The sequence below is a fragment of the Rattus norvegicus genome, chromosome 1 (assembly GCF_036323735.1).
Source record: "Rattus norvegicus strain BN/NHsdMcwi chromosome 1, GRCr8, whole genome shotgun sequence".
Classification (NCBI taxonomy): Eukaryota; Metazoa; Chordata; class Mammalia; order Rodentia; family Muridae; genus Rattus; species Rattus norvegicus.
The window spans coordinates 130872653-130898387 of record NC_086019.1 but is presented as its reverse complement, the minus strand read 5'-3'; the positions used below and the strand labels follow the sequence as shown (position 1 = coordinate 130898387).

The 25735-nt window shown below is 43.8% G+C and overlaps 1 long non-coding RNA gene across 1 annotated transcript; it reads right to left on the bottom strand.

Annotated features, from left to right (window-relative positions):
• Positions 1-23348: 23348 nt before the first annotated feature.
• On the bottom strand, positions 23349-24138 carry LOC134484899 (uncharacterized). Its single transcript, XR_010062706.1, has 2 exons — positions 23832-24138; positions 23349-23535 (listed from the first exon to the last, which is right to left on the bottom strand). It is a non-coding gene; the product is annotated as an uncharacterized LOC134484899 (long non-coding RNA).
• Positions 24139-25735: the final 1597 nt, after the last annotated feature.

Sequence of the window (25735 nt, the reverse complement as noted above, 5' to 3'; positions counted from 1 at the left end):
GCAAGGTGTGAGTCAAACCTCCCTGTGCCCAAATGGAACCAGTGACCCAGCCCCTCTCCACTTCTCTCTTATTTTCCTCTACCTGCCGCCCTTTGAGACAACTCACAGGACTAACACCACTTCCGGTGCTCCATGCCTTATGCAGGGAAGGAGTCCGGTATTATTTGTATTTGAACCCACGTTTGAGTCATCAGCCACCAGGCAGCAAGTTAAGTCACCCCGATTGTTGCTTCTAAAACACAAGCTTTTTTTTTTTTTTAAGTCACTGTGGGAAAAGCTGTTTCCTGAAGCCGGGATGTGGGTGCTGTGCAGGGCCCAACGTGCGTCAGCCTGTTGGCCTGTGGCTTGCTACAAAACCCGAGTGGGTGGGGCTCTTGTCATTCCCCTTTCACAGATGAGGGAGTTGAGGCTGCTTGGAGAGGAGGTTCGTCCTCAGTGCTGCCTGCCTGATTATCGTGTATCCTGGGGAACATCTGCAAGGAAGATGCTCTTCTCCATTCTTGACCTAGTCTCAGAGGAAGGTCCCTGATAGGAACCCAGCAGTTTACTGGAGCTAGGTGTCTGTGGGTCCTCAGAAAAGTCTGGACTCTAGAGGTAAGGCCTGATCCTTACTGCTTGTTCATTCCATTAGAAAGCCATAGAGGGGGTCGGAGAGCACAGCCGTTTGGCTGCAGTCATCACTAAGGAGGTATCTTGTGTGAGTGCCTAGTCTTTTATACAAAACACAAATGGTATTTGTGCAGTGTATCGCAGTCTGACCATCACCGACCAGCTTATTCTGATCGCCTGGAAATTATCTTTAACAGAAACTAAACTTATTCATACAGACCAAAAAAGAAAGAAGGAAGGAAGAAGGAAAGAAAGAAAGAGAAAGAAAAGAAAGGAAGGGAGGGAGGGAGAGAGAGAAGGAAGGAAAGAAGGAAAGAAGGGAGAAGGGAGAAGGGAGGAAGGAAGGAAGGAAGGAAGGAAGGAAGGAAGGGAGGGAGGAAGGAAGGAAGGAAGGAAGGAAGGAAGGAAGGAAAGAAGGAAGGAAGGAAGGAGGGAAAGAAGGAAGGAAGAAAAAGATAGACAGAGGCTGGAGAGATGATTCAGTGGTTGCAGGCACTGGCTGTTCTTCCAGAGGACCCAAGCTCAATTCCTAGCACTTATATAGTGGCTCACAACAGCCTATCACTCCAGCCCCAGGGCATCCAGTATCTGTTCATGCACCTGCAGGCACCAAGCATGCACAAGGTACATAGACATACATGCAAGCAAAGTACTCACACACAGAACATAAACATTTTAATGTAAAAAAGACAATTCCCCATCCTAGCCTGTGTGGATACTTGTACCCTCTCAGGAAACAAACAAACAAACAAACAAAAGAAAAAAAAACAAAATCTTGCAAATGATCGGTGGATATATATTTTAAAATTTGGATTCACTAGGCATCAAATGGACAAGTTAGGACAACAGTGCTTGTCTTTAAGTGCTCTGTGGCTCTACTGATGGCGGAGTGAGCAAGTGTTTCTGGAGTTTACGTTAGAAGTCCTCTGGAAAACTGTTTCTTGTACTTGACTAACATTGTTCCAGAAATGTACTTCCAGGACATACCCTGGATGCACTATATGGTGTGACCGGAGGTGCAGGAAGAGCTCAGCACTGAGGAGCACTTAGTGCTCTTCAGAGAATCTGGGTTCTGTTCCCAGCACCCCCATAGGCAGCTCCCAACTGCCTGTAACCTCAGTTACCACAGAAGATCTGATACCCTCTTCCAGCCTCTCAGAGCACCTGGATGCACGTGGAACACAGTAGACACATACTGGTATACATGCATATGTTTAAAAGAACTTTTAAAAGATATTTAGAAATGTCACGGAATGCTGAACTGGTAAGCCTTTAACATGACTACCCTGGAGCTGGGGAGATGGCTCAATGGATAAAGTACTTCTTGTACAGGCATGAGTAATGGAACCTAGATCCCCAGATAGACAAGGTGAAATCAGTGAGCTCCATATTCGGCAAGAGATCCTGCCTTGATAAAGGGGAGTATGAGCAAGGAAGACACTTGACATCAACTTCAGGCTTCCACATGCCTGCACACACATGTGCCTATGCATACAAAAGTATGCAGAGGCACACAGATCTTTGTGAATTCAAGGCCAACCTTGTCTACATAATAAGGCCAGCAAAGACTACATAGTGAGACACACAAAACCCATTCACATACATGGACATATCTTAAATATTATGTCTAGAGCATATTTAATGATAGGAATATTTTTAAATGAGTTACAAATTGCATTAGTGACAAATATGAAAAAAATGTCACCATGTACATTTGGAAAACAAATTGAAATGACTTCCACATAAATATCCACAATGAACTATTTCTGGTTCACAGTTTTTGTTTTTGTTTTGTATTTTTTTGATTGACATTATCCTGTTTTCTCCAAAATTTTCCCAATGAGTACAATTGTGAATCATCTGATGACTGTGACAGATTTAAAGGACTCTGACAGAGGTCACTAGTAGATAGGAAAAGCCTTCAATCAACTCAACTCAGCTTCTAGTAGCTTCATGGTATACAGATAGAACTTTGCATTATCTGGAGTTTTGTTAGTTTTCAGAAGAGATGGAAACCAGGTGTGGAGAGGTTTCTGGGGTGACCACAATCCTCAATGGGTTTTATTTTTCTCCCAGTAATCAGAGTCAGACAGAAGTGTCTTGGGACAAATTCATGCCACTGTATTTATTTTTATTTTTGAAAGAAACACTTTTAAAACTCATCACTGGGGGTAAGGAGATTAATACAAGGCTGCCTTATAGGCACACATCTTTGTATTTATTATTTCCATTGAGTCAAGACCAAAACTGCTATCTAACTGCCAGCCTTTTTCACTGAGAAAATAATTTGGTTTCGTTTTCCCAAGACTGGATACCTCTGTGTATCCCTAACAGTCCCGAAACCAGGCTGGCCTAGAACTCAGAGATTCTGTTGCCTCTGCCTCCAGAGAGAGCTGGGATTAAAGGTGTGCACTACCACTGCCCAGCTAAGAAAGTAATTATCATAGCTCACAAAGTGATAACAGACATTGAAAACGGGAGTGGGTGGAATTAGGATCAAACAAGCCTACCTTTCATGTAAAATTACCAAAGACATGATATTCCAAAGAAGACAATTGTAGTTTCTAGAAAATTACTTCTAAAACCTTTCCCTTTTAAACTTTTCAAAGCCTGAGTTACAATATATACAAATTACCATAATCTTGTTTCAGAAAGGAAAACATTTCATTTAGCTAAAGGTATAATTCCTTAAATGTCATAATAGAAGTAAGAAATACTTTGTATTGTTTTTTTGTTCTAAGATGACATCTTGAATTGGTATAAGTTATATATTTTAAAAAGTTCAAGCCTTGGTAAAACGCAAAGGATCATAGTGATGATGGTGGTGGTGATGATGTTGGTGATGGTGGAGGTAATCATGATGATGTCAGTGTTAATGATGGTGATGACGATGTCAGTGATGGTGATGCTGATGCTGATGGTGGTACTGACGGTAGAGGGAGGATGATAGGGATCATGATGGTGGTGATGATCTCAGTGATGGTGATGGTGTTGGTGGTACTAATGATAGAGCAAGGATGATAGGGATGATGGTGCTGGTGGTAGAGATGATGGTGGTGTTAGTGATGATGATGTCAAAGATGGTGATGATGATGTTGGTGATGGTAAGGGAAGGTAATAGGGATGATGTTGATGATGATGGTGGTGGCAATGATGTTGGTCATGGTAGATAACTAACATTTGCAGTTAATGTTAGCTTGGAAAATGTACTTCAAGTTTAGTATCTCCTAGTCCTTCTCCTCTGCTCTTCCTAGTGAGTGGGTCCTGAATGCTGTTTGGAGTCCACATTCCATTGTGGTGAACTTTTCCTTGGAGAAGGGAGTCACCCTGTGTTGTCAAGGAGTCCTCTTGGGACTTGCCGCTCACACACCACACCCACCTACAACTCCTCTGGTTTCTGAATGGATTTCTCTGCTAGATCTAATTTTCATGCATATAGTTTTTTTATAGCTATTTATAGTTAAGTGAAAGCATAGGTAACTTAGTGCATGAGGAGAAAAATACATATGTTTGAAGAGACCAAAATAGAATGTCATTTCTTTTTAAGTAAGAAAATGGGAAAATCTTCCAGCAGCATCGCCCCTCAGACACATAAAGTAAAGCTTTATGATGAACTGTATTTTTAAAAAATTGAACACACAGAAGCAGCCAATTCCTAGAAAATATGTCAAGACAATGCTTCTTCACTTTTGACCACCTGTTGAAATGGAAATATAAACCATGAGGAGATCGGACGGAAGGGGAAACAGCCTTGCAGGCTGGAAGAGAAGTCCTGTCCATCTGATCATTATTCAACGAGCATTCGTTGACTGTGCATTTGTTACTAGGGAGCAATCCCCTGCTTCAAGGCAGAATCTCACTTCCAAGAGTGCTCATCAGATCATCACTGTGATGGTGGGCCCTGTGGTGCCAGCTATAGTCCCAAGAGTGCTCCTTGACCACCGTGGGTGACTGACTCCCTTCTCAAAGGAAAAGTTCACCACAATGGAATGTCTGACTCCAAGCAGTCGGAGTTGCCAAGCAGACATAGATGATGCCTTTGGAAACTGGAAGGAGAGCCCCAATGATTTTGGGGTTCAAATAAGACGTTCTGAAGAGATCCAGGTTTTACAGGGCCTGGAACTATACACAGATTAGGAAATTGAAAGCATCCATTCCCACTTGCCAGTGGCTAGCAGATAGTTATTCAGGACTCGGTAGGAAATGGCAACACATTCTAAAACCTGAAAATGCGAAAGACATCATAGCATTGATGACACTTTTCCATGCAAGGCCTCTGAGTCTTGTCCTGATGCACCTCTCTGGTCCCTTTGCCTGTGTGACGTAATTGCAATTAAGACAGTGACAGTTTGGGAGTAGACTTTCTGACTGTTCAGAAAGATAACCTAGCCATTAGGCTAGTCCTGTCGGATGGCATTTGTTTTTGATTCCTGGGAACTATGAATTCATGGCAATGCTGAATGTGGCTAAGACTGGAGTCAAATCTGGGGAGAGCACAGATTTTTATGGGCAACAGATAAAAGCTGATGAGATTTTCCAGACTGGCTTCTCATTATATTCCCACTTCTCCTCTACTACTCCCTAACTTTTGGGGGTTAGATTCTGAGGACATGTTTATATGCCACGTGCCTTCCGTGTGTAGGAAAAGCATGAGAGTGGTGGCATCTGTGTCCCTAGAAGGTCCTTCTGTACTGAAACACATAGTAGCATCACCACTATGAGCTAAATGGCAGAAAACCAAATGTAACTGACCTTCCATACCTGTACGTTCTGCACCCACGGATTGAGACACTGCCAAGCACCAAGCATTCTGGGGGATAATTGCACCTGTACTCTATAGAACAAGTATTGATCTTGTCATTATTCCTTAAACAGTACAGTGTAACAACTTTTGACATGGAACTTATGTTGTCTTAGGTGTGGAAGGATTCTAGAGGTCATTTAGCATACTTAGGAGGATGTGCCTAGCATATATGCAAACTCATTATCATTTAATATAAGAAAATTAAATACCCAGAGGTTTTTGGTATTCACAGGGATCCTTCCACATATATACTCACTAAGCTGAAGTAAATTCAACCCTTAAACGTCATCCACAGGACCATTCCAATGCCAACATGAGAATAAAGTGCATCCAAGAACCTTAACCAAACATGGTTTATTGTGCGGGCACACGTGTGTGTGTGTGTGTGTGTGTGTGTGTGTGTTTATGTGATCAATAGTAGTATTGTGCTCCTCAGAACCTCAGAAGTTCCTATAATGATCATTCTTGACGCTTCATCTGCTTTGAGGTAAGTACACCTCCAGGGTCCCTGAGGAATACTTAGGGCTGAAATACAAAGGGTAGAATTTGGCACTAGGATGAATCTTGTTGGCTGAGGGGCAGGGGATTTAAGGGAAGCTGAACTTCCTACCCAGAAGAACCATCACCTTCCCAGAGATCCCTCAGGATTTTCTACCAAGGTCCTGAGTATGTGAAGACCTGTCCCTTCTGGTCACTACAAGGATTTGCTTATACAACATGTTCTTGCTCTGCTTCCTTCTCTTTCTTCCTTCCCCTCCCCCATTACACTGCCTTCCTTAAGATGGGTCAATATTCTGATTTATTTATTATCCCTTTTTTTCCCTCATGGATTTGAACCAAACACATTGCATTGGGTGCATGGCACGTGTTGCTTGCGTCCCTCTCAGCAGATAAGGTCTAATTTCTGTGGGATTTGTTGGTAGCATATCCACGTCTTGGTTCTATTGCTGATTGTATCTGTGTTGCTTCATGCTGTTCGGTTTTTTTTTTTTTTTCTTTCTAAAAGTAAGTAGTTAGATCAAAAGTTTTAAGCGGGGGTTGGGGATTTGGCTCAGTGGTAGAGCGCTTACCTAGGAAGCGCAAGGTCCTGGGTTCGGTCCCCAGCCCCGGAAAAAAAAAAAGTTTTAAGCTAATTCGGACTAAATATTTTGACAAGAATGTTGGAGAGGTGCTGCTGTCTGTGCTTACTGCTACAGCCACTGATGTCCGGTTTCTCTTTGGTGGGTTGCTTGCTTGCTTTGGATTCTGTTTTGAGAAAGTCTCTTAGCTCAGGCTGGCACCTCATTCAGTAAAAAGCCAACAATGACCTTGAACTTCTGATCCTTCTGCCTCCACTTCCTGAGGGCTTGGATTACAAGCATTTGCTACTAGGCCTAATTTAGGCACGGCTGGGGATTGAACCTGAACTCAGGATGTCATGGTATTAGGCAGGCAGTCTACAAGTTGGCTACCATCTCCAGCCCTGTCCCTTTGTAAGGCTAAAAATCACCGGGTGGTCACATCCTGACATCCTACTTCAATAGCAAGTGCTCCTGCTCCACTTGGTAATGATCCATTCACAGCCTAGATACATCGTTTCATTACAAGAGTGATCCATTCACAGCCTAGATACATCGTTTCATTACAAGAGTGATCCATTCACAGCCCAGATACATCGTTTCATTACAAGATGCAAAGTGGCAAAACCCCCTCATCCTTTCCATTCCCTAGCTGAGATGCATCTGTAGAAAAGTTACCTACAATCTATCAGCCTCATCTGTACCTTTGATATACATTTTCTAGAGGAAGACAATTGCATGCATGACTCTTTGTCTTTACTCATTGAATTTGATCATTTCTTTATTATTTATTTACCGTGGGTGGCTAGAAAGATTGACTAGCAATCACATGCTCTTAAAATATGCCAAACTCAGGGATTTTTGTTGTTGTTGTCGTTTTTTTTTTGTTTGTTTTTTTTGTTTTTTTTTTTTGGTTCTTTTTTTCGGAGCTGGGGACCGAACCCAGGGCCTTGCGCTTCCTAGGTAAGCGCTCTACCACTGAGCTAAATCCCCAGCCCCATTGTTGTCGTTTTGACTGCTTGTGTTTCCATCCACATTACAGCTGCATCCGTATTGTCTTGAATCATCTTGAAGATTTTCCCAACTTGTCTCCAGGTGGATTCCCACATTTTTAACCTGACCTTAATCTATCACTATAGCTCCATGTCCTGTGATTCCAGTCCTGTACTACTCGTGTTACGTTCCTGCCCAGAAATATCTGTGTTCTTTCCATGGGACGTGATATAGGTGCCAAGAGTGGCCCTGTTGTGTTTCTGTCTAGTTGGCCATAGAACGCTCTAAATTTGAAGCTTGCTTGCTGTCCCATGCTGCTGCTAACCTTGTTACTCTACTTTCTGCTGAAATGACAATCTTCTGGTTTTGTGCCTGTACACCATCTTTCCTTGGCATTCTTTCCTGTTTATTCACTTGCTGTTATAATCATCTATGGTCAATGTTGTTACGATGTGCAAACTGTTCTAAATTTGACCAGCAGCAACTCATTCAGGTTTTTTTCCTATGTTTTCATTTGTTTTTATAGCACATTTCTGCCTAGCCCAAATGACCTCAAATCTCCATACCTCTGTCTCCTCTCTGCTATATTTGTAGGCATATATCACCACAACTGTCCATGTGGGTATATTTATGAATATACCCACATGGTGCTGGGGATTGAAAGTGGTGGCTCACAGATGCTAGGCAAAAACTATATTTACCATTGAGCTACACTCCCAACCACTTGGTCATTTTCTATTTTGAGCGGAGGTCTCACTGGGGTCCTTGAGCTGGACTTGAACTCACTCTGGGACCCAGGGTGATGGTAACTCCTGTTTCGACACCTGGAATGAACTAAAATCCAGAAATGGAGGGTACATCTATGAAAGATTATTTTTGCTTGGTTTGAAGTAGGTGAATCTACCTGGACCTTTGAGGTAATAGATCATATAATTTTGATCCAGATCTTAAGGCACATTTAATCCCAGCACTAGGAAGGCAGAGGCAGGTGGATCTCTGTGAATTCAGCTTAATCTATAGCTTCAAGTTCCAGGATAGCTAAGCCTATACATAGAAACCCTGTCTGGAAAACCAACCAACCAACCAAACGAACCAAATTCTTTTGATTCTCTCTCTCTCTCTCTCTCTCTCTCTCTCTCTCTCTCTCTCTCTCTCTCACACACACACACACACACACACACACACACACACACACATATACAAACAGACACACACATACACACATACACACACACACATACACACACATACAAACGCACATATACACAAACATACACACACAGAGTCAGAATTTTGCTGCAGATTCACAGATTGTCAGTTTCTTAGCTTTATTTGTTCTACTGGCATATTTCTAACATGATATTACCATTTTTTCATAAAACTGGCAGTAGTTATTGGAGACCCACACAGCCAGATCCTGGATACCCAACTGGGAGCAACTGGAGATTAAGAAAAGCAAGGGCAGGGGTGTGGCGGTGCACAGGGAGGGAGGCAACAGAGAGGGGAATAGCAGGGTACAGGTGATCTGACAGGGAAAGGGGGGAACAAGGGGCCCTAATTAGGGAGGGGTGGAGGGAAGCACAGAAGAGGGAGGAGGAAGGCAAATAATAGTAAGAATGTCTGAAAAAGTCATAAGAAGTCACTATTAACTACCTAAAAACAATCTATGGCTGTAGACACACTGTGTAAAAATACTTGTATATAGTTTAAACGAGAATTTCTCATCTGAGCTCTCTCCAAGAGCCAAAGACCATCTAACAAAAAATTCTCATACCAGGCACGAGAAATCACTAAATTGTCGGTCAGGTTGTCCAAGAGACTCCCAAAACACGAAAGGCTTAGGTTGTCCCTTGGAGGTAGAAGGTAAGTCCCTCTTGCTGAAGATGTCACACACACAGGCCCCAGAAGAGTTGAATGGGATCTGACCTGAAGACTTCTCCCTGGGGATCAGCTTTATGGAACAAGAAATCTCCAGAAGTTACCAGCAGACCTGCCTAGCTATGTTTGCTGCCTATGAACCATAACAATGACCCGAACTGTACCTCCAAGGGTTCAGTAGTGGCTGCATACATTAGTGGAGATCAATCTCTCTAATTGAGCTTGTTCAACAAGAGAGAAACCACGCCTGGCCAACTACCCAAGGCTAGCGAAGTCATGGATCTTGAAGGAGAACCCAAAACTGTCGCCTTACAAAAAACATCACCATCCTTCACCACGTTTTAAACATTTGTCCTATACTCATAGCCTCACTTCTCAGCAAGGAAACATCTCTTTGCAGCAGATGGAGACCATTACAGAAAACCACAATGAACCAAAATGCAGGGTGACAGAGCCCAGTCCAGACTGATACACCTACCAAAAATAAACTTCTGCGCCTAAAGCTCAGGGATTGTTGCTGAAGACTGGGCAGAAAGATGTTAAGAGCTGGAAGAACAGGGAGTCGGCCGGGAAATTGTGTTACCTAGAAGTGGCAAGAACCGTGCCCATGAAGTCTCAACAGTATAGCTGCTTTCAGGTGACCTGAACCAGGACAACACTAATATCCATGCTAATACAGAAAAGGAAAAGCCCAGGAGGCCTCAGCCCATCACAAAGAACTTACAGACAACTAAGGAGTGCTGAGATCAGGAGAAATCACCTTCCCCAGGAGAAGCTGAGTGGTCATCCAATACCAAAAGGTCAGCCCTGAAAGCATACATACAAATAAGAGCTATGGACTGAGCAGGTTGCACTTATGTATTTAAGAATATGCATATATATAATGTATGTAATATATATCAACAATTAAAGAAAACAAGATAATCAGAGTACATGGGAAAGTTTAGAACAGTGGCTCTCAACCTGTGGGTCACGACCTCTTTGGGGACAAATGACCCATTCATAGGGGCCTCCTAAGACTATCTGCATATCAGATATTTACATTGCAATTTGTAACAGTAGCACAATTGCAGATCAGGAGTACCGATGAGAATAAATCTATGGTGGTGGTGGGGTCACCACAACACAAGGAACTGTTTTAAGGGGTGGCAGCATCAGGAAGGTTGAGAAGCACTGGTTTAGAGGGAGGAGAGAGAAGAGGGAAATAATGCTTAATGGTGTAATCTCAAAAATGAAGAACTGAAAGACAAGGAAAAGAAAGACAGACGACACAGGTAGCATAAAGCTGGGACCCAGTGGGACGGGAGCCTGGATGAATGTGTGACTGCAGAGCAAACGGTAGACCAGAAGGAAGAAAGGACAGACATGGTACAGAAAAGCTGGGCAGGGGGTGGGACAGGCTGGGCCACTGGGACAACAGAGAACTTGACATGTTTGTTAAGCACAGGAAAAACAAGGAGCTAATCTCAGCAGGGGCCGTGGTCACACAGTCTCCCTGATCAAGGAAACTGTGCGGGAGCCTTCTGTGCTGCTCTCTGGGCAGGTCAGTGTTACACAAACATCCCAGGCTCAGAGGAGTCCAAGCTGTCCCTTTGCCCTTGAGACTCCTTGAGCTTGGCTGTGCTCAGGTCAAGAATGCAGTCAGACCAGGACTGCGTTCTCTCCCTACAGTCATCCTCAAGAACACGTGTTTGTTATTCCATATTTATTTTAAATAGTAACTGTCAAGCTGATGTCGTCTCCATTGGAATGTTTTTCTCCGTAGAATAGACCATAATATTTTTAATGATAAATCACTCTTTCTACAGGCTCTGAGGAACCCGGTATCCTCAGAGAAAATTCTACTTGATAGCACATTCTGTTTTATATCAGAATTTATGTGAAAGATATTTTGGCTAACATATTTTCATTTTAGATTCAGTCAGAAAAAAATCTTACCTTGACAAATATTTGTACAAAAACAAATTCTATTAGACGAATTATCTCTTTTAATGATTTTTTTAGTGCTTTGCCAAATTCAAACACTACTATAGATTTGAAGTTTTCTGTTACCAAACACAATGCCGCACACTTAATAAACCACCGAGGCCCTCCAATATCTCTTCCAAGGGTCAAGACCTTCCAAAGCACAGTTACAGAATTGCAGACGTAAAGCTGGCAAGTCCTTCCGCTTAATACATTCTGGTTTTCTCTGGCTTTTTCTTTTAAAAAACAATTGTTTACTTTGCATACATAAGACGATATAAACAAAATTAAGGAGATATTTTTAAAGGGGGTGTTGAGTGGGTAAACGGTATTTTGCCACCAAGCTGACCACCTGGCTTTCAGATCTGGAACTCACGAGGTAGAAACGGAGAACCAACTCTCATGAGTTGCCCTCTGATCTATTCACATGCACCGTCACTCACACAGGATAAATGTAAAAAGAAAAAAAAATCCCAGCAATTGTAAGTGCTCGGTTCTCTGCATTCACGGTACTGTGCACCCATCACTCTGTCAAGTCCCAAAATACTTTCATTACCTCAGAAAGAAATCATCAGCAGTCCCTCCCTGTCCCCAGCTCCAAGCCCAGCCTCCTCCAATCTATTTGCTGGCCCTGTGGTTGGTTTTTTTTTTTTTTTTTTACAAATGGGATCATACTATGGGTGAAGCTTGTCACTAGACTCCCAGTTAGCATTTCTTCAAGGTTCATCCACATCACTGTACGTATTGGTACTCCATTCTCTTCTGATGATGGAGCACCGGCTTGACAGATACCACAGGCTGCTCGCCCAGGCTGACTGATCCTGGCCGTTTACATCCTTAACTGCTCTAAAGTGTGCTGCTCTGTACTCTCCTGTACAGGTGTTTCGGGTTTTTTGTTTGTTTATTTGTTTGTTTGTTCAGCTCTTTGTACCAATTTCCCAGTCAGTTTGTAATCCTCCAATTGAACTATTTTCTCCTGCAACTCCAGTGTCTAGTCCCATCGGCAGTGTGAAGATGGGAGCTTCTCCGTACCTCGCCAGTGGGTGCTGCTTCTCCATTCTAGTTATTCTTATCATTGTCCTAATGAGTGTGGAGTTCCAGGCCACTGTGCTTAGCACTGGGACTGTAGCAGAGGAAACTTTATTATCAATGACTGCAATTAACCCAGAAACCTCAAAGCTGGCGCAGGGGTGGGGAACAATCCCAAGGCTTGGCTATTTTGATCCGTTACACTTGACTTCCATGAATTGTTTGGAACAAATGTAACCAATATTTAGCTAACTTGTTTCCTAATTCCATCAGGTAGTGTTTTAGCTCATTGATAAAATATTTCTTTTAAGAGTACACACGTCTGGGGTTGGGGATTTAGCTCAGTGGTAGAGCACTTGCCTAGCAAGTGCAAGGCCCTGGGTTCGGTTCCCAGCTCCGAAAAAAAGAAAAGAGAAAAAAAAAAAGAGTACACACGTCTTACAATCTTACTCAGGTGTTGAGAACGCTGGCTGCGCTTTCAGGGGACCTGGGTTTGGGTTCGAGCACCTACATGGCTGCACAGAGCCATCGGTAACCTTGGCTACAAAGGATCCAACGCCTTCATCTGGCCCCTGAGGACTCCATGCACACATGTGGTGCATGGACGTAAAGAGGCAAAACATCCATATACATAAATTAATAGGATAATGATACATTTTAAATGAAAAGTGTTATAGATCAAGGATGTGTGCCACGGAGTAAAGAGACCAGAGGGAAGCTCTTGGAGACTCTCAGTCAGTGCTCCATAGGAGGGTCACAGCTTCTGTTTCCACATGCATTTTGCACTTACCTAACCTGTGATCGCCACATCATGGGAAGTGCTGAATGAAGCCTGGCGGCTTGGTGGCCCGGCACAGGCCATGGTGTGACTGACTGACAGGCACTTGAGTATTCCCACCACGGAGACTGAAAGGAGCCAGCTGTCCCCAAATGCTTGTGTGTGGGCCTACTATTTTATTAGTTACCACCTGCCTGTCACCCCTGGATCGGACATGTGAGTTACGTTGAGTTTGGGAAAGTCTGGGAGGGTTGGGGGAAGAGGTCCATTCACCTTTCAGTTCTCTGATAGGTTTAAATGAGAGCTCGTGTGTCTTGCACATGCCTACTAGAGACCTTGGAAGAGCTAAAAGAACCAAGTGGATATCTATTAATCCCACGCCAGCTTACTTCCATACACCCCTAGCTGCTTCTTTAAAAGTGGAGAATCCAGTATAATTGCCGACAACAGGCCCTTAGGATGGCAGCATTGCCAGACTCTCCCAGGCAAACTGTAATGTTCTTGATGGCCTGGAGGGCAGAAATCTGAACTCTGCATGACAGTTAAAGTATGTAGTCTAGTGTCTTGGCTTGGATGCTTTTAATATGTGAGTTACAGTAACCAGGACTTAGATACAAGGGTAGGGGTCAAGCTTCTGGGCATGCAAAGGCTTCCAGAGAGAAAGCAAGCAGAGCTCTAACACTTTCCACCAGTGATGGAATTTCCAGTGGGCAAGGAAGGGACGCAAAGAGAATCAAGATTCCTCAGGAGGCATTTCTGAGTCTGATTGCCACTTCTGCAGAGTGGACCATGGATCAGAGGGGTCATTTTTGTAGTACATATGGCACTTCCCCTAGGTTCTCTTTCTCTCTGTTTCTGTTTCTTTGTATCTGTTTGTCTCTGTTTTCTCCCTCTGCATGTGGTGTGTCTCTGAGTGTGTATGCATGTATGTGTTTGCGTGTGTGATTATGTGTGTGTGTGATTATGTGTGTGTGTTTATGTGTGCATGTGTGTTTTGTGTATTTGTCTGTGTGTCTGGTTTTTTTTTGTATCTGTCTCTCTGTTTCTCCCTCTGCATGTGGTCTCTGAGTGTGTGTATGTTTATGTGTGTCTCTGTGTGTGTTTTGTGTTTGCATGTGTGTCTCTCTGTGTGACTGTATGTGTGTTGTGTGTTTGTGTGTAGGCCAAAAATCAATGTTGGATGTCTTCTTCAATCACCCCTCATCTTATTTTTGAGGCAGGGTCTCTCTGTCTCTCTCTGTCTCTGTCTCTCTCTCTGTCTCTCTGTCTCTCTCTGCCTCTCTCTGTCTCTCTCTGTCTCTCTGTCTCTCTGTCTCTCTCTTTCTCTCTCTCTCTCTCTCTGCCTGGAGCTACTGATTTGGTTGGACTGGCTAGCCAGGCAGCCCCAGGAATCCTCTGGTCTCCTCCCTCCAGTGCTGAGATTGCAGATGAGATCCATGGATCCATGTGGAATCTGGGGACCCAAACTCAAGCTCTCATGCACGTGCAGGAAGCTTTTTCCCTGATGAGCCATCTCCCCAGACCCTGCCACAGCTTCTCCTCGTTGCTGGGAGAAATATCAGTTGATATTTATTTTACTTCCACACTTGATATTTCTTTGCCAAGATTGGGTTCAGATTTAAAGACGGTGTCATAGCCTAAAATTGATGTGGAAGTGTAACGATGTGGAACTTATTCTTCATTGAAACTGAGTCTTTAAACACCATACAAGGAAGAAGTTAGCCACTAAGTCTTTAATGTGGGGTACTTAAAGCCTCAGAAAACTATACATTTACACTGGTGTTGTAAATAAAATACTAACTACTTAGGACATAACCTGTAGGTTTTCCTTCCAGCTTCAGTCAGGTCATGTCAGTCTGAAAATGTTAAGTGAAAAATTCCAGAATTACAAACATTCATGTTTCAAATAGTATAAACTTGTTACACGTGATGAAACCTCATGCCTTCCCATTCCTTCCCAGGCGTGATCCTCTCTTTGCCCAGTGTTTCCAAGCTGTATACACTACCCATTCATTAATCATAGAGACCACCTTGGTCATCAGACCAGCTTCTCATATCCCAGGGCTTGGGTTTAAGTGCCCTTTATTTATTTCAGAGATAGTTCTGTAGGAACAGGGATACTGGCCATTTTGACATGCCAAGGAGAAGCTGTAAAATTCTTTTTTAGGAGAGGTGAAAATTCTTGTCTGGGTGAAAAGAATCTTGTGCTACCGTCTCTAAGATCTGTTCTACAGTTTAAAAAAAAAACCTCCTGTCTAGGGCATAGTAAGGAGAAAAGAAACCCATGCTAATTTTGCTGTTATATCTCCAATGGCAAAAGTTACAGCTGCAATGCACGTTACGTGCTTAGCTAAGTTGAAAGTCATTTCATTATGGAGCTGATATGCCACAGTTTCAGGCACCTACCTAGGGACTTGAAAGGTGCCCCTGCCCAAGCGTAAGGGGGCTAGGTTATTAGGAATTTTCCACACACCAATCTTTGTTCTGGGTTAACTCATTTAATTCTTACAATAAACCTATAAGGCAGACACCATTAATAGCTTATGGATGGGCTAGCTGGGGCTCAAAGGAGATGTTAAAGTAGAAACTTTCAAATGTGCAGATAATAAACATCTGCCAAATTCTTCTTGGCCATTAAACATCGCTGCTGGGATTCAGACTGGTATATTTGGTAATAAAACCTGGGTTAATTATACTGCCCAATCTGCCCTCTCAGACAGACCAGGGAGGCCAAATATCCACCCAGGAAACAGGGGCCAACACAAGGCAAACAGGATAAAATGTTACACTGCGTGCTGGGGAGCAAGACATCTGCTGTAGATAGGAACCACTGGGTGGGGCATGGATGCTTGCAGATGTATGTGGTGACCAACCACCCCTCGGGTGAAACAGCCTGGCAAAATCCCGGGTTTGCGTTTTGTCTCAGAGGTGGTCGTTTGTCTGCAGTTACACCATGGCTCATTGATCCAGGCGCTGAGCAGTCTCACGATTTGGAGATGGAGAGAAAAAACAAAACATATGAATGTGACCTTTATTCATTCCCAGGACCACCTGCCTATCGTCGAGTTTGAGGGAAGACCTAGAAATCAGTCCTCAGAGGCAGCAGCAGTGAGAGTGCCTTCCTCACCACTCTTGGTCCTCTCAAAGAAGCAGCACAGTGCAGCCTGTGATTTCCCATTCTCACAGCTAAAATGCCTCAGCAATGCCTGTTTGCTGACAATTCTTCCTAGTCTGCATCCTTGATGTCTGTGATGGTTTATATAGGTTTCGCCTAAGGAGTGGCACTATTAGAAGGTGTGGCCCTGTTGGAGTAGTTATGTCACTGTGGGTATGGGCTAAGACCTTCACCCTAGCTGTCTGGAAGTCAGTCTTCTCCTAGCAGCCTCCAGATGAAGATGTAGAAGTCTCAGCTCCTCCTGCCCCATCCCTGCCTGGATGCTGCCCTCCTCCCACCTTGATGATAATGGATTGAACCTCTGAACCTGTAAGCCAGCCCTGATTAAATGTTGTCCTTGGTCATGGTGTCTGTTCACAGCAGTAAAATCCTAACAATGTCCTTCACAGACTGTTTGACTGTGTCAGTATTTCTCTGTCTTCATCATTAAAATCACCAAAGAGTCAATTTTTTTTTAAATCTTCTAGGTTTAAAAATCTTTTCCGGGGTTGGGGATTTAGCTCAGTGGTAGAGCACTTGCCTAGCAAGTGCAAGGTCCTGGTTCGATCCTCAGCTCCGAAAAAAAGAAAAAAAAATCCGCCCCCCGCAACCACAGTAGTGTTTTGTTTTATTTAGTTTTGTTTGGTTAATTTTTGAAACAGGGTTTCTCTGTGTAGACTGCCACCTTTGTAGACCAGACTGGCCTTGAACTCAGAGATCTGCCTGCCTCTGCCTTGAGAGGGTTGGGATTAAAGGCGTGTACCATCATTAGTGATTTGAGGAAGAGAATAAAAACATGACATCAAGGGCAGAAGCTGGGGTACAGTAATAACACCTGCCTAAAACAGGAAGTCTCTCTCTCTCTCTCTCTCTCTCTCTCTCTCTCTCTCTCTGTGTGTGTGTGTGTGTGTGTGTGTAATCTCAGAATAATACTTTGTTTAAATCTGTACAAAGTGTGAATTATCATGTATTCAATAAAAAACAGTTGGTTGAAGGTAAAATATAAAAATGTTATACAGTTACATTAAAGTAGTTATTATTTCTTTAAACAACTGCGTCTTTCCCAATGGACACCCTTTGAAGAATAGTAAAGTCCTGAGGAAGTGCCTGTGAGAGCAGAGGGGCTGTATTCTACACAAGGAAAACTCTTTGAACAAAGCATCAGGATATTCCCTTCGATTTAAATAGGTAAAATATTGGAATTGTCCTAGCAATCACCTCTTGACCGTGGAATGATAGAGGTCTCTGGAATTAGGGTGTGTGTATGTGTGTGAGTTGTGTGTATGTATGTATGTGAGCGTGTCTGTATTTGTGCACGTGAGTGTATGTGAGTGAGAGTGAATGTGCATGTGTGTGAGTGTGTGTGCATGTGTGTGTGAGTCTGCATGTGTGCATTCGTGTATGAGTGTGTATGTGAGTGTGAGTCTGTGAATATGTGTGTATGTGTGAGTATGCGTCTGTGTGTGTGAGTGTATGTGTCTGCATGTGTGTGATTGTGTGAGTATGTATGTATGTGTGTATATGTGTGTGAGGCTGTGAGTGTGTTTGAATGTGCGTGTTTAAGTGTGTTTGAGTGTGTGAATGTGTGCATGCATGTGCATGTAAGTGTGTGTGTACATGTGAGTGTGTGTGTGTGTGTGTGTGTGTGTGTGTGTGTGTGTGTGTGTCCATCCCAGGACGGAGCTCCATCCAGAGCAGCTGGATGCTTCTTTTCTCACCTTCCACTTGGCAGGGGGCTGCTGCTTCCACAGGTAACTGGGGTGGGTCACTTTCATCTCCTTAAGAAAGAGGTAAGCTTCCAGATGTGGCTGTCCTTGCTACCGTGGTACGCCCTGGGGCAACAGTAGAATGCCATGAGGCAGCAGCCAAGAGGCTAATAATGTAACTTCCTAAATGTTCCACGGTGGAAATGGGTGGTTAGGAAGGTGATCCATGGACTCTAGCACACCCTGCCTGGGTTGCATATCCTTAATATTATAACTATGAATTAATATGTCTGCACATTTAAAAAAAAACCAAGCAGAATGACATATTAGAACTAAATACTTCTCTTCCGCCTAGCCTCATTCCAATTCCCCGAAGGTAACCTTTGTGTTTTTAAGAAACCTTAGAAAATTTACATGCACATACTATGTACATGAATAGCTGGTTGTAGTTAAATAACTCTTCCCTCCCCATATAAAGTAGACTATGGTCTTGGTCAATAACAACTTGGAAATGTTCTCATTGCCATGGTCTAAGCTTCCTGTGTAGGGTAGCAAGGACAATGATATTTTTTACACCTTTGGCTCTTGAATTTTGTAGTCTCTCCCTTCCCTGTCTTATTTGCTTAGGGACTGTACTAATATTGAGGGATGAGATTAATGACTAGCATCCATAAGTCATCTTGGACAAGCTCTTGACCATTTCTACACTTCCCTATATGTGCAGAGGTTATCTCCAGATTTACTATGGGAAATAAACTTTATTTTGAAGACTTCTTCTTTGCGACCAATATGGTAAGATATGTTTATTCACAAGCCTGTGAGATCTGGTGTGTGGTATGAATACTTCAGTTTGGTTCAGTTTCAAACGGTGCCATACCACTGGGGTTCGACAGCGCCTTTCTGAGACCATGCACTTTCCTATTCCCTCCTTGGTTGGAATCCCTGACCATAGAAGATGCCACCTCTAGTGCCCAGGGAAAGCCTCCTTACAGGGAAATTTACCTCTCATCTTTATCCCCAAGAATTCTGTCTTCTGTTTGTTTTTTGTTTGTTTGTTTGTCTGTTTGGTTGGTTAGTTGGATTTTCAAGACACGGTTTCCTCGTATAGCCCTGGCTGTCCTGGAACTCAGTCTATAGACCAGACTGACCTCAAATGGAGAGATCTGTTCATCTGAAGTTAAGGGCACGTGCCACTACCGCTTAGCTGGAGCTCTGTCTTCTAAGCATCACTACCACCCTTCAGTTGATCAGGTCTCCTGGCCTTGTCTTCGTCCTCTTCTCATCCAGCATGCATTCTATACAGAGTGAACTTCCCACAGAGCCAAACACACCATGCTTATTGCCTGTTCAAAGCCACACTTCTGAGCCTCTCCACTGTCTTTCCTTGCCACGAGTCACGGGTAGGTTGATCCAGACTCTGTCCGGCACTCCATTTGCCCCATGCACATTAGATCAATCGTCTCAAACTCCCTGCCTTCTGGGAGTAGCTCAAGCTGCCAAGCTGTCTTCTTCTTCTTGGACTCTCTTGAGGGCTGGCATCTCTTCGTGTCCATTGGAGTTCAAGTGTAAATCTTGCTTTTTCAATTCCTTCCCCGTCGTTAAACTGGCTGCTCACTTTGCTTATCTTGTTTCTTGTTCATTTTTGCCTTGCCAAAATGCCAGCCCCAGAATTCAGAATCTCTTGTTTTGTCCATTGCTGAATCCCTTATGCCTGGTCCTGAACCTGACACATATTAGGCACTCAACAAATAGGGGTGTGACAACGGAATCCATTTCTGTCACTTCCTCTGTAGATATGCTATAGTTTTGGTGCACCTTGCTCAGTGAAGGTTGAATCCGAGGAATGAATGTCTGACATTTTGTTTTCTTGTGACAGGAAGGATAATTTTTGAAGCCTTGGGTTGTTACTGTGTTCACTTTTGCATTTCCTGTCTCTGCATGTGATGGATTAGGAGAGGTTGAAATGGCAGAGAAATCCTCTTGAAGGATGAAAATACAGTAGGACCTACCGTTGCCCTCCTAAAGCCACTTCGAATCCTTGATGCTTTGAGACAATTGGGAGGCAGAGAGAAAAGTGGCCTGTAATTATCATCTCCAAAGCAGCCGTTTAGGCTTCATAGTATTGACATGGCTCGCAAGTAATTAAGAAATCTTGACATCACTCAAGTCAGATAAAATTGAGATGGAATTTAAGAGACGTTAGATATCTGTAATAAGCTTAAAGGTAAGTATTAAGAAGCAGGTCCCTGGTGGGATGGTTTGCCTTAAAAACACTAGGACCTGTCAAATGGATTTGTGCTCAAACATTCGATAGAGCCAAATTGATGCTGAAGTTAGTCATCCGCCCCTGTTTACATGGGAAATTATTCACAGCACTCGCACACACACACACGCATACACACATGCATACACACACACATACACACACACGGACACACAAACACACACCCCAAATGATTACTGTATCAAGAGAGACTAGACCTTAAGATTTCACATGACTGGGTTGCACTTAAGAAACCTTCCTGAAAGGTCTGGAGAGATGGCTCAGCAATTAAGAGCATGTACTACTCTTCCAGAGGATCAGAGTTCAGTTCCCAGCCCCCATATTAGTTGGCTTATGTTACTCTAGATTCAGGGTCTCCGAAACCCTCTTCTCCTCTCCAAAAAGTCATTGATACTCACTTGCACCTACCCACACACAGCATTAAAATAAAAAAGATCTTTGTTTTGTTTTGTTTTGTTTTGTTTTGTTTTGTTAGGCTGGGTCTCACTACGTGCGTAGCCCTGGTTGGAGTAGAGTAGAACAGTAGACTGGTCTTCAACTCCTGGAGTTACACCTGCCTCTGCTTCTTGAGTTCTGAAATTAAAGGCATGCACTACCATGCCTGGCCAAAAATAAAGCAAATTAAAACAAAACAAATTGTACTGAAGGAGTAGTAATTAAACCACTTATTAATATATTTCCTATGGAAAAGCCAAGGGCTGCTTCCCAAAACTGAGGTGTTACACACTGGTTGGTCAGATACAATTTCTTCGGATATTTGTGGCATGAGTGAAATTTGAGTCCAAAATAGCCGTTGGCTTCTGTTTTAAACTAACAAAACAAAATAAATTTTCTGTCATGGTAGTTACTAAAAACCAGTATGCTAAGGGGACCCCTAGCTAATGGGAGGGGTCTTTTCCCCCGGGATAAGGGAGGCAGGGAAGTGACACCACCCTTGAGTATGTGGGGGACAGATGTAAAAATTGAGAAAGCTCCCCCAAGATGATTCTTGTTCCCTCTCCTCAGATCCACAGCTCCCTTTCTGTCTCCTCCAAAGATCGCAGCCCTTATCATATTGGCCGATTTATTAAATTAAAAGTAGAAATAACACACAAGGAAGCAGGGATCTGCAGAGTAGGAAAGGAAGGACTGGGGATAGGCATCCAGGGCACTTTCTGGTGCAGAGCAAGTCTTCCCAAACTGCGTAGCGATGGTGGTTGCTCAAGTGCCCTGTTCTAGAGACCCACCCAGCAACGACCACATGAGAATTGTATGGCATGTAAGTTATACCTCCCCAAAGCTCTGAAGAAGTGGATCAACCCAGTCTGAGTGTGTAGATCAACACCCAAACCAAGCTCCCATCCCCACCCACCCCAAACCCGAACTGCCTGTCACCTGGATGATTGGTGTCATTCTACCCAGATGTCTCTCCTTTGATGTCTGCCATCTTTTGTCTCCTCCTACATCTCCCGACACTGGCCTGTTCTCCCTCTCTAATGTCTGGTTGCTTCTCCCTGATGCTGCTGTCTATCAGCTCAAGCTGCCACTGCTTCCAGAGGCTCTGATTGCCTAGCCCAGCCCTCCCTTCTCAGAGTGTGATCCTTCAACATCTTGACTATGACTCCCACTGATCCCCACCTTCCTCAGAATAAAACTCTCCAGCAAGGGCAGCAACCCTCCTCACATAGGTTTATTTGGTGCCTTAGCAAACCAAACACATATCGTTATCTATACCCTGAAACGAGGTAAAATTTTCTTCCCTCCTTTGTGGAGTCCTCTTGTCTCTGCCCACAAGAGCCATGGTCAACATGAGTAGTTTTTTGTTTTGCTTTGTTTTTTGTTTTTTAATTTGTTTTGGTTTTTTTTGTTTTTGATTGTTTGGTTGTTTTTGTTTTTTGTTTTTGTGTTTTTGGTTTTTTGCTGCTGTTGTTTGGTTTTGATTTTGTTTGCAGCTATTCTCTGTTTATATACAATGTAGTCAAAGGCTTCGTTTCTGACCTGCCCTTTTGTAATGAGTTTTGTCAATGAGAAAAGCATGAGATGGGGTTTGAAGAGATGGCTCAACCACTAAGAGCACTGTCTGCTCTTCCAGGGGACCTGGGTTCAATTCCCAGCACCCACATGGCAGCTCACAATGGTCTGTAACTCCAATTCTAAAGGGTCTGACATCCTCACACCAACATACATGCAGGCAAAATGCCCCCCCCCAAAAGTCTAAAAGAAGAAAGGAAAAGAAGAGAGAAGCATATCAAATCAGAAATTCTTTGAAAAGGGCCTTCCATTTTTATGTTTCCGGAAATGAAGACACTGGAACTGAAGCTCTTATAGCCATTTTGGATCGCAAAAGTAACCCGGGATACAGAAGCCAGGCGTGGTGGTCCAAGAGTGAATGGTGGGCCTTGGACCGGAGCCACTAAATCAATTCTGGACTTCATGTGGCAAAAAAAATTAGTCTCAATTCTATTTTTTGGAGGTATGTGTGAATTTATGTAAAGAGTAATTCTGAGGGCCATTTGACCTATAGCTCTTGTTTTTCATGATACACTCAGTGGTGGAGACACCACCTCTGGGAAGCCCTCCTGGCCCCTCCTCTGGTTTCCATAGCCCTTGGTACTTCTTCGCATAATGTACCATCTAGGGTCAAATGTTGCCACCATCATCAGATTTCCCATAGGGAAAGCTATCCACTTATTTGCCTTTGCATACCCAGTGTTGGCATTTTGTCTAGGCTCCGCCCCACAGTTACCTGGCAACAATTGTAAAACTCACTATAAAAGGGGCTGCTTGCCCCCTCCTCTTTCTTTTGCCTTTCTGTTCTAGCTCTGTCCTTCTACTCCTGTTCCCCCTCTCTCTCCATTCCCCTCCCCCTTTCTCTCCACGTGCACATGGCCAGCCTCTCTCCTCTCTCCTCTCTCTCTCTCTCTCTCTCTCTCTCTCTCTCTCTCTCTCTCGTTCTGCCTTTCTCTGCCTCTACTACCCTCTCGACTCCCCTCCCCATGCCCTGAATAAACTCTATTCTATACTATACCATGTGGCTGGTCCCTCAGGGGAAAGGGATGCCTCAGCATGGGCCGGCAAAGGCACCACCTTACTACACATCCACCAAACACATTTCTTCTCTCCTTATGTTTATATAAAACACAACACCCAATGCCAGGTATCAGTGGGTTTTCTGGACAAGAACATCCGTTTACTATCCAAAAGCTTAATCCAGAAGAATCCAACAGTCACGCCGTCCTTTGAGAAAGAGCCCAATGAGCAAGCTTCAGTTTTACAGCAGCCCCACTCCTTGTTGTATCTGTAAATGACAGGTTTGTATCAATTACACACACCAGTAACCTGCACAGAAACAAGACAAACGTCACTTGCAAGATCAAGAAACATCAGTTGGTAAAAGGATCGGACTGGTCAAAATCTCTCTATCACAGCAGCTGAGAACATGATACCAAGTTCCTGACGAAAATGGAAAAGATGGAGAAGATCAAAAGGGAAAGCAAGACAGCCACTTGAGGGAACAGAGGGGAGAAACTGATGTCCAGAACAGGAAATCATTGACGTGACATGGAGTCCCATTTAGTAACAGATGGCACCCACCTGCAGACTCATTAGGCACACCTGGCTCAGCGCGCCCAGCTGGCTTTAAAACCACAGATTGTGGTTTCACGACACAACAAGGCAAGAGCCCCGGAGTGGAAATTCAAGATTTCAAAGGCCACACGGACGTAAGAGCCGAGGAGGGGTTGAAAATGAGACCAATTATGAAATGAGCCCGGAGGCTGAATCAGAGCCCCGGGGTGGGGGCGGGGGCAGGTCTATGGAAAGGGACAGCGCTTCTCGCAGTGAAATGCAACAGCTCTGAACTTGTCCGGTGCATCACCGCGGTGATTTCAGAGTCACAGACGTCACAGCGGTGTTTCCCGTGAAGGTGATCTCACCTGGAAGTGTCTGGCGAGACCCACTTGCAGTCGCATTTCATGGGAAGTGTTTCCTTTCCTGCACGAGGTCAGCATCAGCGTCAAGAACGCCGGTTAATGTGAGTCAGAGAGGAGATAGCTTAATGCGGCCTAAAGTCTGGTGAAACCTGCAGGCGTCACACGCAGTAGCAAACAGAACCCCCCGGGGGCCCATTAGCAACTCAGCATCTTATCTCATGTGGGCATATAATATCTGGGACTGTCCTACTCACTACTCACCAGCACAGTGCTGCCCACGATTCCAACGGACCAACCTGACTTATTTCACCCCGTCCCCCATCTCTTCCCCTACTAGGATTCTTCAAGCAACAGTGGTAAAAATATTGCAAAGGTCTCTGTTTTCACACAACATGGGAGAAACTCTTTAGAAAGCAATATATAACCTGCTTGGTCCTTCAGCTATACTCCAGATTGAGCTTGCTTGCTTTCATGCTAGCTTGCTCTCTTGCTTGATTGATCGATTTAAGAATTTCATATATATTTTATCACAGTGTTTCTCATCCCTCACCTCCTCTCGGATCCTCCCTCCCCACCCACCCAAACAAAAACAGACCGAAGTTTAAACACCGCTAGCCTGTAAGCTATCTGAGGTGATATCAGTCCACTCAGCCCTTGTTCTTGGCCCCAGACTATTGAAACCATCGGTTTTAGGAATCAAGAGAAATTGTGTGGGGTCGGAGGACAGTTTAGGGTAGAACTATCTCAGGAACTTTGAAGACTTTCTAGAGTCTTCCTGAGCTGCGGTTGTTACTTAAAGTTTGTTTAACAGTCAAGAAAGTCAATGTATTTTACCAACTCAAACTAATGAGGAGAAAATGCTTCAGAATCAATGGAAAGCCAGAAGATATATCCAAGTTTGGTTTCTATGGCTGGAATAACGTCCACAACTTGAAGAAAAGGGTTTATTTCACCTTAAGGCTTACCAGTCCTTCATGAAGGGAAGTCAGGGCAGGAACTGAAGCAGAAACCATGGTTGCTGGCTCATTTTTCCACAGTTTGCTCCCTTTTCTTTTTTATAAAGCCCAGTACACACCTACCCAGGGGTGGCATCTCTCACAGTGGGCACCAACCATTAATCAAGAAAATGCATTGCAATCTGATGGGGGGAGGGGTTCTCAAGCAAGGTTCCTCTTCCCAATTGTGCAATGCATGAGTGTGTGAGTGTGTGAGTGCCTGTGTGTGTATGTGTGTGTGTGTGGTGTGTTTGTAGGTGTGTGTGTTTGTGTGTGTGTGTGTGATGTGTTTGTAGGTGTGAGTGTGTGTTTGTGTGTGTGGTGTGTTTGTAGGTGTGTGTGTTTGTGTGTGTGTGTGATGTGTTTGTAGGTGTGTGTGTGTGTTTGTGTGTGTGGTGTGTTTGTGTGTGTGGTTTGTGTGTGTGTTTATATGTTTGTGTATGTGTGGTGTGTTTGTAGGTGTGTAGATGTGAATGAGTGTGTGTGTAGGTGTGAGTGTGTGTGTTTGTGTGTGTGTTTGTATGTTTGTGTGTGGTGTGTTTGTAGGTGTGTAGATGTGAATGAGTGTGTG